The sequence below is a fragment of the Equus asinus genome, chromosome 13 (assembly GCF_041296235.1).
Source record: "Equus asinus isolate D_3611 breed Donkey chromosome 13, EquAss-T2T_v2, whole genome shotgun sequence".
In the NCBI taxonomy this organism is placed as follows: Eukaryota; Metazoa; Chordata; class Mammalia; order Perissodactyla; family Equidae; genus Equus; species Equus asinus.
The window spans coordinates 38,262,413-38,268,412 of NC_091802.1; positions in this window are offsets into that span (position 1 = coordinate 38,262,413).

The window sequence follows — 6,000 nt, forward strand, 5'->3', positions numbered from 1 at the left end:
TTTCATCTCTCACATTGTTTGTTACTATTAAAAACTTGTAAGTTGTTCATCTTACTACACTTTTATATTGAAAATGACATTACATAAAGTAATACAATATATTATCGACTAGTTTAGACATATTGCTTTATCACTCTCCCATTATATGAAACTGTTTGATCCAAATTGCTCCTCTGGCATCATTATTCTTGTTTTCACTGCTAGGACTATTTGAGCTCTTCCACCTGACTACTTGAGAATAAGCAATTTTTGCATCGTGCGATGGTGTCCCTGGAAATTTTGTCCCTAGATACCAACTTGCTATTTGTAGTCTTCATAATGTAACCACCTATTGCATAAAGTTTTAATTTTTACTATGAAAATATAAAACACATAATGTAGAGAGGACATACAACAAACCTCCATAAATTTCATCCCCCAGAATTAGCAATTATCAAACTTTTGCCACACTAGCATATCCCTTTCTTTCTGTTATCATTGTTTTAAACTCCAGACCTCACAGCTTTTCAACCATACAAATCTCAGTATGCATCTAATAAATGGACCTTTTCTTCAAAACCACAGTGCCATTATTGTGCCTAAAAAATAATGATAAGTCTTGGATGTCATCTAACATCTGGTTCACTTTCAAATTTTATGAGTGTTCCATGAATGTCTTTTTATAATCGATTGATTTGAATCTGGACCCAGTCAAGGTCCACACATTGCATTTGATGACGTCTCTTAAATCTCTTAATTGTCTTTGCTCTTCTTCGTTCTCTTAAGTTGTTGAAGAAACCAGGCCAGTTATCCTGCAGAATGTTCCATATTCCAGATTTGTCTTATTGTGTCTTTGTGATGGTATTTAACTTGTTCCTTTATCCTCTATATTTCCTGTGAACACAAAGTGAGGTCTAAAGGTTTGATTAGATTCACATTTAACTTTCCTTTTGGATAATAACGTTTCAGATGCGATGCTAAGTACTTCACATTGCATGTCCCCAGAAGGCCCATGATGTCACGTTGTCTCATTCTTAGCGATGCCAATATTGATTTGTGGCTTCAGTTGGTAACAACTTGAAGCCTCCATTGTAAAGTTTCCCATCAACCTTTCATTTATTCTGTGATTTGAAAAATAACTTGATCCTTGTAATACACAGAAAAAGACAGAAACTCAAAGAGGAGAAAATAATCACTCATGTTTCTGCTGCCAAAGACAATGATAAATGCTGCCTTTTAGATCATTTCATTTCCTTTAGTGCATTGCGTTCGTTTTTCCTTGCTGTGGTCATATTGATGTAAGTTTTTATGTACCATTCAGGCGTTATTAAAGCTTTATGAACGTCAGTCTAATTGCAGCAAGGTACTGACTGTCGGCCGTTACTAAGACTTCTGAGCCTGAGTAGGGTAAGATGGCAGCCTAGGGAAGAGGTTAGGGGGAGGGTGGTGACCTGGAGAGCTCCGCTCATTTCGGGCAGCAGCACTAACTCCTTCCAGGTCCTAGGGGCTTCGAAGCTTCACTCCTGCTTTCACTCACTCATGAAGAGAAGCCCCCTTTGACTCTGGCATCCCAATTTTAAAACTGTGTCCCACATAGTGAGAGCACAAGCGAGGAGCAGATATTTATTACAGCTTTGGTTTTAATAGCAAAACCCATAGGAATGAATGAATGAATAAACAACACGATAGAAATTACAAAGCTACTTAAGGGCTGGCCCTGTGGCGTAGTGCTTACGCTCACACGCTCTGCTTGGACTGCCCAGGTTCGCCAGTTCGGATCCCTGGAGCAGATCTAGCATTGCTTGACAAGCCATGCTGTGGTAGGCGTCCCACATATAAAATAGAGGAAGATGGGCGCGGATGTTATCTCAGGGCCAATCTCCCTCAGCAAAAAGAGTAGGATTGGCAGCAGATGTTAACTCAGGGTGAATCTTCCTTAAATACATAAATAAATAAAGCTACTTTAAAAATTTGTCTGGGATGGTTTTCAGGTAAAGACTACAGATTGAACACATATACATACTTTTTCTCCCTGCCAAAACACCATTAAATGAAATCAAATGGATTTATTTTAGCAAGATTTAATTGAAGTATAATTACCATACAGTAAAATTCACTCCTTTTAGAGTACAGTTCTATTATTTTTGACAAACACTTGCAATTGTGAAACCACTGTCACAGTCATGCCCCAAAATTCTCCTGTGCCTTTGTGTTGTCAGCTCCTTCCCCCATCCCCAGTCTCTGGCAACTAGTGATCTGTTTCACGTCCCTATAGTTTTGCCTGTTCCAGAATGTCACATAAATGGGATCATACAGTATGTGGCATTCTGAATCTGGCTTCTTTCCCTTACCATAATGAATTAGAGATTCGTGTGATTGAGCGTATCAGTAGTTCATTTCTTTTTATTGCTGAGTACTTTTCCATTGTATAATGTATCATAATTCATCTCTTCACCAGTTGAAGGACATTTGGGTTATTTCCAGTTCTTAGGAATTGTGAATAAAGCCACCATAGACATCTGTGTGCGTGTCTTAAGTTTTCTTTTCACGTGGATGAATCCTGAGAAGTGGAATTGCTGAGTCTTATGTTAGGTATATGTTTGACTTTTAAAAAACTAAGTGTATGTTTAATTTTATTAGAGATTGTCAAACTGTTTCCCAAAGTGGCTGTACCACTTTGCACTCTCACTAAGAACGTGTGAGATCTCTAACTTTTCCATATCCTCATCAGCACTTGTTATTTTCAGGGATTTCTTTGTTTGCTTTTTGTTTTTAGCTATTCTAATAGATATGTGGTGGTATCTCATTGTGGGTTTTTTTTTTTTTTTTGAGGAAGATTAGCCCTGAGCTAACATCTGCTGCCAATCCTCCTCTTTTTGCTGAGGAAGACTGGCCCTGAGCTAATGTCCGTACCCATCTTCCTCTACTTTATATGTGGGATGCCTGCCACAGGGTGGTGTGCCAAGCGGTGCCATGTCTGCACCCAGGGTCCGAACTGGTGAACCCAGGGCTGCCAAAGCAGAAAGTGCGAACTTAACTGCTGCGCCACTAGGCTGGCCTCTCTCATTGTGGTTTTAATTTGAATTTCTCTAAAGAGTAATGATCTTATCATCTTTTCATGTGCTCATTTGTTCTTAATATATCTTCTTTGCTGGAGCGTCTGTTGGAATCTTTTGCCCATTTATTATTTGCTTGCTTGTTATCTTATTATTAGTTTTAAGAGTTCTTTATATCTTCTAGCTCCAAGTCCTTTATCAGATACACTTCTTGCAAATATTTTCTCCCAGCTGTGGCTTGTCCCTTTAATCTCTTAACAGTGTCATTTGAAGAGCATAAGTTCTTAATTTTGAGGAATTACAATTTTATCAATTTTTTTCCCTTATGGATGGTGCTTTTGATGTGGTATTTAGGAGATTTTGCCTAACCTAAAGTCAAAAATATTTTCTCCTATGTTTTCTTCTGGAAGTTTCGTGGTTTAACATTTAGGTCTGTGATCTACTTTATTATGTGATCCATAGTAAATTCTCTTTTAGAATGATTAAAAATAAGATAAAATAGCTGCCGGCCTCATGGCCGAGTGGTTAAAGTTCTACACGCTCCACTTTGGTGGCCTGGATTTGTGGGTTCAGATCCTGGTGTGGACCTACTCCACTCATCAGCCATGCTGTGGAGGCATCCCACGTACAAAGTAGAGGAAGACTGGCACAGATGTTAGCTCAGGGCCAGTCTTCCTCTAGCAAAAAAAAAGAGGAGGATTGGCAACAGATGTTAGCTCAGGGCGAATCTTCCTCACACACACACATAGATTTTTCTTAAAAAGACGAAATAAATTTTATCATTAATTTTTACCATTTCCATCACTCTTCATTTCTTTCAGTGGAGCCAAGTTTCTGTCTGTTTATGACATTCAAAGGGTTATTTTAAAAATACATTTATAGACATTAAAAAGACAAACCTAGGGGCTGACCCTGTGGCCTAGTGGTTAAGTTCAGCGCCCTCTGCTTCAGCGGCTCTGGTTCGGTTCTGGGCAGGACCTGCACCACTCATTGGCAGCCATGCTGTGGCAGTGACCCACACACAAAATAGAGGAAGACTGGCAATAGATGTTAACTCAGAGCAAATCTTCCTCAGGAAAAAAAAAAAAGACAAAAATAGTGATTAAGGTAGGAGACAGTATCAACAAAATTTTGGAAGCTGGAAACAAATGGTGAATAATAACAGACCTGAGAAAACACTGAAGCTATCAGTGGAAAAAGCCTAGTAAAGACCCTGATCTTTACATAACTCCCCAAAGGTGCTGGTATAGAAGGTACCAGATACTTTTGGAAGCAGAGGAGAAAGTAGGGTTGAAAAAAAAGAGGATTGTTTAAAAGCCTGCTTAGGAAACAGTACATCCTCAGATTCTCTCCACACTCAACACAGCTGAGTAACTTCCCTTCCAATTCCCAAGAGAAGGCTGGAGGTTTGTTCTGAGGAGAGAGTCACATAAATGGTCTCTGAGCTGTGAGAGGCCAGATGCAGCTGAGGGTGCGACTACTATTCAGGAAGCAGGGGGATAGGTAATGTTTACCTGTTAAATTTTGAGACCCCCTTCCCATACCTCTTCTCCCACTCAACGCCCTGACCCTGGCTGAGGGGCTTAAACCCCATAGACCAGGGGTCAAAGGGCTCTTCCTAGAGAATCTGACCAGCTCATAAGGAAAGATGCAAAAGGATTCCCCCAAAAGGGTCCAGCCTGGTCACTCCCTGAGTCCACTGTAGCTAAAGCCACTCCTGAACTCAGCTGTTCCAGTAAATTTTTAGTGCCCTGTTCTGAAACATAGCAGACACAAGCGTCCCTCGCTCTCTGAAAAGCTGGTGACAGCATTTTCCAAGATGACAACCCATCACCAGTGTGGATCACGACCATCTCAAGTTGGAGGAGGCCAAAAGCTTTCAGAAGGGATTTCTTCAGAGAAAATTGACTGGAAATCTAAAATAGATTCACATCGAAGCACACCACTGCAACACTTCCAAATACAAGGACCTGGAACAGATCCTACAAGCTTCCTGAAAAAAATTTTTAAAAAGTTCACATATGAAAAGATCAAAAATCAGGAAGGTTTTAGACCTCTCAAGAGTAACACTGGAAGTTAGAAGACAGAGAACCAAAACTTCTCCGAGGGAAAGTTATTTCTTAGAATTTTGTACCCAAGAAAACTATTAATTTAATGTGAACTGAAAGAAGAAATTCAAATTCTGAAAATACTTACCTGCTTTGCACTCCTTCTCAGGAAGCTTCTGGAGGGTATACTCTACCAAAATGAGGGCAGAAACCAGGACAGAAAAAGACATAGGACACAGAAACCAGGAATCCACCTCAAGAGAGAAGCAAAAGGACCCTCCAAGTGACAGCGGGCGGCAGACATGGAGAGCGACCAGCCCAGACTGGATCCGGGGGGAAGATTTCGTTCGGGAAAGATTCTTCCATAAGATGAAACCGATCAAAATACCTGATGTGCCCAAAAATATTGAGAAGAGATTTAGACAATTGGCAAAAAGTTTAGGGTTGGAGCTGTGATATATTCATAGAAAAATAGGCAAACAAAGCAATTGTTAACCAGAGAAAAAAGTAGTACAGAAAATGAAAAGTACTCAGTATTCTGTGTTTTAGTTATGAATAGGGTTTTACGTGGTGCCAATAACGTAAACGTGGAGTGCTGAGGCAGCTATCAGGTTTCCAGCCCCATTTATGGTATAGTTATGTTGAGAAGGCGTGTGGGGAAGGGAGCATGTATGTGATGGGGTCAGAGTGGGGGAAGGGTGAATCCTTATCTTCCATACTGGGAAATAGACAGATGACAGCGCAAATTGAAAAATGAGTAAGCAGCTGTACAAATGGGTTATTTTGAGCTAAAAGAGTTGAAGGGTGTTGCCTCTGAGAAACAAGCCATGGGGGCTGTGGGAGGCTCAAGCTTTTCTTAACAAGCCTTTCCGAACGATTTAGTTCTTTAAACCACTGTGTGGTAAAAAGATAGAAAG